The sequence below is a fragment of the Bidens hawaiensis genome, unplaced genomic scaffold (genome assembly GCF_021521415.1).
Source record: "Bidens hawaiensis isolate Kalapana, Puna unplaced genomic scaffold, B.hawaiensis_p1.1 tig00008858_1, whole genome shotgun sequence".
NCBI classification, from domain to species: domain Eukaryota; kingdom Viridiplantae; phylum Streptophyta; class Magnoliopsida; order Asterales; family Asteraceae; genus Bidens; species Bidens hawaiensis.
Genome location: NW_027491639.1, coordinates 911159 through 922621, shown reverse-complemented (window position 1 = coordinate 922621; position 11463 = coordinate 911159).

Here is an 11463-nt window from a genome sequence, read left to right as displayed (position 1 = left end):
ACGAGCATATTCATAACGAGTAATTAACAATAAGCGCGCAAACATGAGATTTCTCTCATGCGCGAGAGGGGACTCTTAGGTTTTCTAGGTCGTTACGTCTAACCACCTATCCTAAAGTCAACGAGCTCTGATACCAATCTGTAACACCCCGACCGAAGGCGGATTATACATCGGGGCGCCACATATTGTTTCATTACTCGCGACACTATTGGTGTCAATATTTATTAATACACATTTTATCGCGCACACGCAGCGGGGAAAATAAAGAACATAAATCAACATAAATCAATATATTATAAAGCATAGTATTCAAATAACATAAACTTGTCTTGTTACATTTTAAATCTAGGTCCGAAACAAAAGTAAACATCCTATGTGTCCTCAAGCTTCAAAGCAGCTACTGCAAACCTGAACATGTGTTAAAATAAACGTCAAACACTTGCGTGTTGGTGAGAAATCAAGTTTAAATACAATACATAGATAATCATAAATCTGCGCGCAACATGTGTATATCTGATGTTTAACAAGGGTGTAATCAGATTGTGATCAAGCCTAAGATAGATAGATCATAGCTCATAGTTCAATCCGTGCTCCCAATTGAGCACAAAAACGAGAAAACATACTGTGCAAGTGTAAACAAAGAAAACCGTAAACGATAGGTCTCCCGTGTTCATCCAATGGTACCATGAAAACTTCGGAATAGGCCGAACAAAGCGGTTAATGATACACACATACAAATAAACAGCCAAGTAAACGTCCTCAACACATGGGATACTGCGCGACTAAAGTTCATAAACAGTTTAAGACTCCAGTTTTGTATGAACACATGAACATCCCAAAGCATTTAAAATAAAAAGGGATTAGATACGAGATAACTCACTTGATAAAGATGCGATGATAGATAAAGCAAGAACCAAACAAGCAAGTTAACCTATAAGTAAAGATTACGGTTTCAACGATCGGTTTTAAGTCTAGATCATAAGTTAGCATAAATAATAAGTAAATTAATATTTATATTAAAAAGTTACCGGAAGACAGGGCAGAACAGGGGAGGAAGACGAAGGCAAGAGAGGAGGGAGGCGGCGAAGAACAACGGCAGAGAGCAAAAAGGGAGGAAGAGATAATAAGTGTAGTGTGTGAAGTGTTAAGAAAATAGTATTATATTTATAGGCAAACCCTAGGGGACATAAACCCTAGAAAAGATCTCCAAAAGTAAAAGAAAAGATATCAACAGCAAAAAGATTCCAAAAGCAAGATCTCAAAAGATAACAAAAGATATCAAAAGCAAAAAGTAAAAGATCTCAAAAGATATGGCAGCAGGAAAAGAGGAAAAGCAAAAGGGAAAGCTGTCAGGGAACAGTAAAAAGCATGGGCGGTTCAGGTAAAGGTACTGGATAAAGCATGGAAAAGCAGATCTCAAAAGATAATGTCAGTCACTTTTTCTACCAACCAATGGGGTTGGTGCGCATGCTGCGCCGAAAGTAACTATTCAGACATAAGATAGGTTAGGTCAAAAGCATAGAAGATAAGACACTTCAAAAGCATACAAGCTGGATAAAACAGACTTAAAGGTCTAGCGCGAGAAGGCTGAGTGCGCGAGCGCGAAGGCTGGCACAACAATCCTTAGCGCGCTGCGGAAAGAATCACAAATCCTTAGCGCACTGCGAGAAGAATCACAAATTCTTAGCGTGCTGCGTGAAGAACTAGAATTCTTAGCGCATCGCGGGAAGAACATACATTCTTAGCGCGCTGCGAGAAGAGTTCTCTTCACGCATCGCAGGAACAAGATGTCTTCACGCAGGCTTCCTTGTAAGGAGTCTAGCGCGTGGAGCTGCAGACATCCTTAGGCGGGAAGAACCAAAGGACAAGCAAAGGAGAGGGTTCAAGGCTTAAGGGTTAAGCAGGAGGGCGGGACGGCGACAAGACAAAGAGGCGGGACGACAAGAAAGGAAGGCGGGAAGGAACATATAAAAATAAATATATTAGATTTACTCAAAGTTAAATTTACAAAGATTAGTAATAAACTTTAAATCATAAAAAGAAACGGATCAGAGAAACGGGTACCTGGGTCGGGTTCGGATTCGGGCAGTTGTCACAATTCTTGTCCTCTAATTGCTCTTGTTAACCAAGCCCAAATCATACCCACACCCTACTACCATACCCAAGCCTACCAAGTTCAAACTTATCAACCCCAAATCCCGCAACTCTTGGCTCCTCCCGCTCAACCGATCCAAGCCATGCAAGCCCTTTCTCCTCCACCACATCTGCAAGCCATGCAAGCTCTCCCACCTCCTCCAGCTCAACAAGTTAACCATGGCAACCAAGGGTGTGCCTTTATGATGAACTCCAACCAAGCTCAAGTTGCCAACGATGTGGTGAACGGTACGTTTTTAGTAAATGAGCATTTAGCTTCAATTTTATTTGATACCGGAGCTGATAGGAGTTTTGTTTCTTTTAAATTCGAATCTATTCTTGGCGTATCTCGCACTAAACTTTCTCGCCCCTTTTCTGTCGAAGTCGCCAATGGAAATTCCATCATCATCGATTCGGTCATTCGCGATTGTATCCTCACTCTTTGCAAGCACGAGTTCTCGATCGACCTCATCCCGATGCAAATGGGAAGCTTCGACATCATAGTAGGCATGGATTGGTTAGCTTTGCACCGTGCCGAAGTCGTTTGTTATAACAAATTCATTCGTATCCCGCTCGTCAATGGAAAAAATTCTCAAAGTCTTTGGCAAAACGATCCCCAAGAAACTCAACCTTATGTCTTGCTCTCAATCTCGTAAGTACTTGCGCCAAAAGTACGTTCCATTCCTAGCCCAAGCGGTGGTGAAAGATCCAAAAGAAAAGAAGATTCAAGACATTCTCGTTGTTTGTGAATTTCCCGGCGTTTTTCCCAAAGACGTCTCTGGTCTTCCACCCGTTCGTCCTGTTGAATTTCGAATCGACCTTGTGCCCGGCGCGACTCCCGTAGCCAAGGCTCCTTACCTCTTAGCCCCTTCGGAATTGCAAGAGTTATCGAATCAACTCCAAGAACTCTCTGATAAGGGCTTTATCCGTCCAAGCTCTTCTCCTTGGGGTGCTCTCGTCCTCTTCGTGAAAAAGAAAGATGGCTCATTTCGCATGTGTATCGATTATCGTGAACTCAATAAACTCACCATTAAAAATCGTTACCCCTTGCCTCACATCAACGACCTCTTCGATTAACTTCAAGGCGCAACTTGCTTTTCCAAAATCGATCTTCGATCGGGTTATCATCAATTGCGTGTTCATGAAGACGACATTCCGAAAACCGCTTTTCGTACTCGGTATGGACATTACGAATTTTTGGTTATGCCTTTCGGATTAACCAATGCACCCGCCGTATTCATGGACCTCATAAACCGTGTTTGCAAACCATTCTTGGACAAATTTGTGATTGTTTTTATCGATGACATTCTTATCTTCTCCAAAACCCGAGCCGAACATGAACATCATTTACGTTCCATTCTCGATCTCCTAAGAAAAGAACAACTTTATGCCAAGTTCTCCAAATGTGAATTTTGGTTAAAAGAGGTTCAATTTTTGGGTCATGTCGTCGACGGTAAAGGTATTCATGTTGATCCCGCCAAAAACGAGGCCGTAAAAGATTGGAAGACTCCATCCACACCCACGGAAATCCGATCTTTCCTTGGTTTGGCCGGGTATTATCGGCGATTCATTCTAAACTTCTCTAAAATCGCGTTACCCCTCACCGCACTAACTCATAAAGGAGAACCTTACAAATGGGGACCGAAACAAGAAGAAGCTTTCCAAACTCTAAAGCATATGCTTTGCAACTCCCGTCCTAACCCTTCCCGATGGAAACGACGACTTTGTGGTATTTTGTGATGCATCCAACCAAGGTCTCGGTTGCGTTCTCACGCAACGAGGTCAAGTTATCGAATATGCCTCAAGGCAACTCAAGGATCACGAAAAGAATTATACAACTCATGATCTCGAACTTGGTGCCATCGTTTTCGCTCTTAAAATCTGGAGACATTATCTTTATGGCACAAAGTGTGTTGTATTCACCGATCACAAAAGTCTACAACACATCTTTGACCAAAAAGATCTCAACATGAGACAACGTCGATGGGCTGAATTACTTAGTGATTACGATTGCGAAATTCGCTACCACCCCGGTAAGGCGAATGTTGTAGCCGACGCCCTTAGTCGTAAAGTTAATATCAAATCCATTATGCTTAATAGCATCATCATTCAAACCGATCTCCAAGACCGCATCTATCAAGCCCAATGCACCTCCATTGATGAAGGCAATATGTATTATGAAATTTCATGTGGAGCCGAACTTCAACTTGAAACCAAACCCGATGGCTTGCTTTATTTCCTCAACCGTTGGTGGGTTCCCGATCGTGATGAACTTCGTACTTTCATTCTCGATGAAGCTCATATGTCACGATATTCCGTACATCCCGGTGCGGATAAAATGTACTTCGATCTTCGATCTATTTATTGGTGGCCGGGTATGAAAAAAGACGTAGCACTTTATGTATCGAAATGTCTTACTTGCTAAAAGGTTAAAGCCGAACATCAAAAACCTTTTGGTTTACTCGAGCAACCTCCTATCCCCGTTTGGAAATGGGAAGGCATCGTTATGGACTTTATCACCAAATTGCCTCCCACTCAAAAGCAAAATGATAGCATTTGGGTCATTGTTGATCGATTAACCAAATCGGCTCACTTCATCCCGATCCGCGAGAAGTACTCCGTTGAACAACTCGCTCAAATCTATGTTCGTGAGATTGAATGCCGCCATGGTATTCCATTGACCATCATTTCTGATCGTGACGCTCGTTTCACATCCCGTTTTTGGAAATTGCTTCAAGAAGCCATGGGCACTCGCCTCGATCTTAGCACCGCTTACCATCCTCAAAACGATGGCCAATCCGAACGCACAATCCAAACTCTCGAGGATATGCTTCGATCTTGTGTTCTTGATTTTGGTGGAAATTGGGATTCTCATCTCCCACTTATTGAATTCTCATACAATAATAGCTATCATTATAGCATTGAGATGTCTCCTTTCCAAGCTCTTTATGGTCGTAAGTGTCGTTCTCCGATTTGTTGGAACGAGATTGGTGAAGCCCAAATCACCGGTCCCGAGATGATTTAAGACACTACCGATCGTATCGATCAAATCCGCAAAAATCTCCTTGCTGCTAGAAGTCGCCAAAAGAGCTATGCCGACAAACGGCGAAAACCTCTCGAGTTGAATGTTGGCGACTTTGTCCTTCTCAAAGTATCCCCTTGGAAGGGGTAGTCCGTTTTGGAAAGAAAGGAAAACTAGCACCCCGTTTTGTAGGCCCATACAAAATCCTCGAAAGGATTGGAAAAGTGGCTTATAAACTCGATTTACCGCAAGAACTTGCCGGTGTTCATCCCACCTTTCATGTCTCAAACCTCAAAAAGTGCTTAGCCGAAGGTAACCTCCATATACCTCTCGACGAAGTACGTATCGATGAAACCTTGCAAATGATCGAAAAACCCGTTGAAATCATGGACCGCAATGAGAAACGAACCAAACGTAGCCGCATCCGTTTAGTTAACGTCCGTTGGGAATCACGGCGTGGCGCTGAATTTACTTAGGAACGAGAAGACGAGATGAAGGAAAAGTACCCCACTTATTTATTACGGATTCTTCTTAATTTCGAGACGAAATTTCCTAAAGTAGGGAAGACTGTAAGATTCGTCATTTTCGATCTTTTTCTGTATTTGTATTTGTATCAAAACCCGACCCGATTTGTAAACCAAATCTTTCACTAATATAAAATGTTGGATTTTTATGTTTCATAATCATCTCTTACCTTTTGGATTTGTTACTAGATTGTATTATTTAAACCTTTTTTTTAAAAAAAATAAACACATGCAAGTATTGATATAAAACAAGGTAAACAAGTTTGACTCCTTCCCTATAAAAACAACCACATCCTCTTCATTATTCTTTGCTCATTCATCTTCTTTCTCTCCCAAATAAAGTTCATATCTCTAACCTCTAAGGTTCTTAATAATCAAGCAATAACCTTCTTTAATTCTTGTTTGTTACTTATTAATTCATATCTTGTGGCACAACATACATATAATACGCACCCCTTGTTTCCTTCGGCTTTCATCTTCTTCGGGAGGTGATATGCTACAAGGCAAGGCTACAAGGAGAACTCTTTGTAGTTCTTGTTTATACTATTTTCCTTTAATGCTTTCCTAGTCTTGTTCATATTGTAAGTAGTTTAGCTTTTAATTCATGTTTAAAGAGTTTCATGGTATTGGTTATGAAGTCACTAGTCTCGGTTTTATCCCGAGATTAGACCCGAATCAAGACCGAACCAAGACCAAACTCTTGTTTACTAGTCTTGTTTATACTATTTCCCTTTAATGCTTTTGTTTATATTGTAAGTAGTTTAGTTTTAATTCATGTTTAAAGAGTTCCATGGTGTTGGGTATGAAGTCACTAGTCTCGGTTTCATCCCGAGATTAGACCCGAATCAAGACCGAACCAAGACCGAACTCTTGTTTACTATCTTTTGTTTTAAATAGTTTTGTTTACTAGTTTTGTTTAAAATAGTTAAATAAACTTGTTTATGAAAGATTTGAACCTTGTAACTTCTAAAACCATTTTGACAGTTCTATGGTATTTGGGTATGTGGCAACCATCCTCGGTATCATTCCGAGTCAAGGACCGAACCAAAACCGAACTAAACCGAGTTCACTTGCCTAAGACACACAAGTGTGTTTTTGGCCATCGAAACTCATATTTTCTTCAAGAATGTATTTTAAACTAATTTTAAGTATTTTATCAACTTACTTGGTGTGTCGGTATCCAACTTGATCTTATAACAAGCTTGGACCGGTGATACCAAATACACACTTAACGGGCGTTAAGGTTCTTCATAATAGAACTATATACTTGGTTAAGTCTTTCGATTTTATTGAGTTATCTCAAAACATTTTGGAAAGTTAACTTTGAGTTTAGTTAATTATCTAGACCCAAGTTAACAAATCCGAACACTCGATTAAAACCTTGTTTTGGTGTTCATATACCCAAAGGGTCTTGCATTAGTGCATTATAACCCACATAAGTTACTTAACATAGGTTGAGTAATAATTATGAATGAAATACCAAGACCCGGTTTCGAGTAAACTTACTTTTTAGAACATGTCTTTAATTCCCAAGTATTTACATTTTTAAACCATAAAATTCATTTATTTACTTTACTTGTCATATTTTATTTTAAACCCTTCCAAGACTACCTACTAACTTAAGACCCGTTTAATCTAGGTCTTGCTCGTTAAACCCGATCTTCGATTATTCACGAATCAATCTTTCAAGTTACTTAGTTAACGTGAGTACATTTCATCCCCCGTTTTCACTTTTATCTTTTGGGGGTAACATGCATACTTATTCAAACAAAAATGATTTATATTATACTCATTTCTCAAACCACAAACTTTAGGGTATATGATGCTAGAATACTTGCTCTATTGTGTGTTATATGTCTCATATGCTTTACGTGCGCGAGTGTTTATTTTTATGTTGTTGTTGAGCCTCAATAAGTATGATCATACACTCCCCTAACTACTTAGCCTTGTGCTAGTAGAATAGGGCCTCATTATCCAAGTATGTCGGTATTCTTACCGATTAGAAAGGATCCTCATTTACATATGTTTTATATACCATGATTGATGCTTTTATTTATAGTCTCATATACGTTTGTGGATTTCACTCATATTATATATACTCAAAACTATGAAATTGTTCACCAACATACGTGTTGACAAATGTTATTTTATGCATGTTACAGGTTTGATTATTACTTGAGTTGGAGTTTGAAGTCGTCATTTTATTTTGATACCGCTAGGTTATTAGAAGAATGAACAATATCTATTTCTTATGTTTTGATGTTATTTGTATGAACAATATGTGTTACTTTGGTGATTGAATGAAATTAATGAGTTGATTAAATATTGTCACTTTAATAGTGTCTTGTGTATTTGTCCAATCACGTTGCACCCCGGCATGTTCCGCCGCCTTTGGTCGGGGTGTGACACCAACCACCGTCGCTAAGCGACGTACATGGACCGCAAGTATCTCAAGCAAGCAATCAAGCAATGTCTGTCTCTAGTGATCATATTCCAGGCCAGGAGATTAACCCATATGTGAGACTACCCGTGAGTTCTGGTCAAGTGAAAGAATTCGAATATAGTACAATGGACATGCCTTATGTGTAAACACAACGAGACGGGCCAGGTGGTCGAACAATAGATGGGATTCTTTATGAATATGGAAAAGGCGAAGAAGTGAAAATAATGTGCTTTTGTCACAAGAGCGTTCTCACAGCAGCTGAGTTTGTGAAGCATGCGGGTGGGAACGACGTTGACCAACCTTTGAAGCACATAGTGTTTGGCCAGGGCCGGCGCAAACGGAACTTGAGGGACGAGATCACCCCAGGACAGTCTCCTGATAAGCCCATAATTGTTTAGAAACGTTATATACATAAATTTGTCTCAAAACAAATGCTTGCAAAGTGACTAAGGTTGTTCACGAACCGAACCGATCGCGGGCATGCTCATACTTGGTTTGGTTTGAAACCGAGCCGAACCAAGCGGCTTGAATTTAAAGAAACGAGCGACATGCTTATGCTTGAATTTGGTTTGGTTTTAAATCGAGCGGCTTGGTTCGGCTTTGTTTTGCTTGGTTTCGTACGAAGTTTTTAATTTTAAAAATTCTAAAACTTCAAAATGTCATTAATTCAAAACTTTCAACTAAAAATATGTATAGAGTTCCAACTATAAAATGTCTAAAACTCAAACTTAGCAATAAAACATACATAATAAGTTCAATGAAGAAAATCCCTGGTCGATATTTTCTCCTAACAATAAAAAAAATAGTTTGTGTATCAAGTGAGACGAGAACTAGTAGCTAGTTTTTCAATGGTGTAATCAAACTACTGAACAACAGAATGATAAGAAAGTTTGTGGAAAAGTGGAATTGTGGAAGTGTTGAAAATGTGATTAGGGTTTAAAATTAAACTTTGAAGTCAACAAATGAGAGAAATTTAAAAATCCTTAAAATTTTGTATATTTTTATATAAATACATATTATATATATAAATTTAGACTAAAAAATAATTCGAGTAAAAACAAACCGAACCGAACCGAGCGAAGCTTTGCTTGTGCTTGGCTTGTTTTCAAATCGAACCGATCCGAACGGCTCATTTCCAAATCGAGCGAAAATCGAACGAGCATTTTTCGAGTGATTTTAGAGCGAGCGGCGAGCGATTTGGACAGCCCTAAAAGGGACTCAATAGTGTTAGTTCATAAATAAAAACAAATGCTAGCTTTTTATGTTTTGTAGATTATTTTAGTAACTTGTGTATTATTCTTAACAAGTCTTTATTGACTTTGGAATTGCAATACAATTGGTAAAAATGTCGAATTATTTATCATATAACTAAGAACGTTATCTTAAGGGTTTTTTTTCTAGCCCAGCTGGACTTCGAAATTTTAAGAGATTCTCATAAACGCCAGTATTCTTGTAAACCCTGACTCTTCTTCTTACTTAGTAATGATATTGTACGTTTTATCCTCATCATCATCCTTTACAAAGTGATTAGCAACTTAATTAGACTTGTTCATTTAAGAGAAGAAGTATAATTATTTGTTTAGTTTTTTTTTTTCTTTTGGTGGTTTTTTTCCTAGTATTCTTTCCTTTTCTTGTGTTTTTTTGGGGGAAGATGCTTGTGTTAATGATAACAAGTCTGTATTTTAAGGTTTTTTTTAGACCCAAATTATTTTTGTCTTTGTATTTTCAAACTTGTAGCAATCATATAATTTCAAACTAGTTACTTCAAAGTTTAAACACACATAAAATAGTTTATATACTGCATGCATTCCAACTGAAGTCCGATGGACAAACTGGATAGAAATTGCTTTATGTTCTTCAGTTCGAGACACAATGAATCTCCTTAATTATTATCAACTCGATAGCCATATCATAACATACCAAAAGCTTTGAAACTCCATAGAGATTGTTTTATGTTCGAGAGCAAATATCTACCATCGCTCTAACGAACCTCCTTTTTTTCAACTCAACGGTCAGATGACTCAGATCATATCCTACCAAAAGCTTCCACTGTTGCAGCCCCCCACCCCCATTCCCACCCTTGCGATCGAATGCCCTTCTCCCTCTTTGACTTATAGCTTGTGAAGTATAAGAGATGAGTCGATTGTGTTTATGCATGGCTTGATAGGAAATGATCCACTAGAGATCTTAGCCCCCTCTTTATCTCCTCGAACAAATCTAATGTTTCTCGCTTTTATACTCTTGAATCTACACTAGACACTATTATGGGTAGAAATTTCAACGATCATGACAGGCAGAATCCTCAGGAGAATCCTCACAACATATTAGGATCACAGACATACATGATCCTCGGCAAGTTTCCTTATTAATTATCATTATCCTTTCACTCTTGATTTGATATTGCAGGCAACGTTCGACAATTAATGCTCAGCTGAAGACTTGGTCAAACCATTAAGGATAGGAGACGTTGGGAGATGTTACAACTCGTTTATGGCAAATATACACAATCCGTAACCGCTCCAAGATCCTCGTGGGAGCATTTAATGCTCATTATTGTAAGTTATTATTGTTTTATCATTCTTGTAACTATATATATAAGTGATTCAGATCACATAAGACACATACACACACCCGTATAAACACTCTTGTACTCAGTGGCGAAGCTTGGGAGAGTTCGTCCAGGGGGAGGCTCAAAATGTATTAACAAAATCATAAACTAGGGGGGCGACCTCAAATTTTCGGTATAAAAAAGCACTATGTATACAAATTTCAAACGAAAAAAAGTCAATTTACACTACCGCGCAAAAAAAACCGAGGGGGGGCACCCCTGGCCCTAAGGAAGCTTCGTCCCTGCTTGTACTCATAGCAGCGATCGAACACTTTCAACATTTTTACTCACCAATTGTTAATAATATTAAGTTATGGGATATCCCCCCCCTGCGGAGGTTTTTTGTCGGAGTTCCTTAAAGGATCACATACTTTTTCCTTGCTAAAAATCGTTGTCACTTGCAACTTTACTTGTCATTTTGTTTACATATTCAAGCATCCTACCTCACAATCTAAATTTGGTTCCTTGATTATCCTCATGTAATTTTTGACCAAAACACACACCCTCTTCTAAATTAAACCACCTTTTATATATAAGGAAAATTGGTTTTAAATAATTTCAACTATATGCTATTAGCAAATAACAATCTCAACTTCACACATGGTTGGTGGCAATCATAACTAAATGTGTATTTTTTCCAACTGTCCGCGATTAACAAATGGATGGTTAACTCTTTTAGTCTGTTGCTTATGTGGCACGCCTAGCAGATCGTTGAAAAAAAAATAAACCTTTA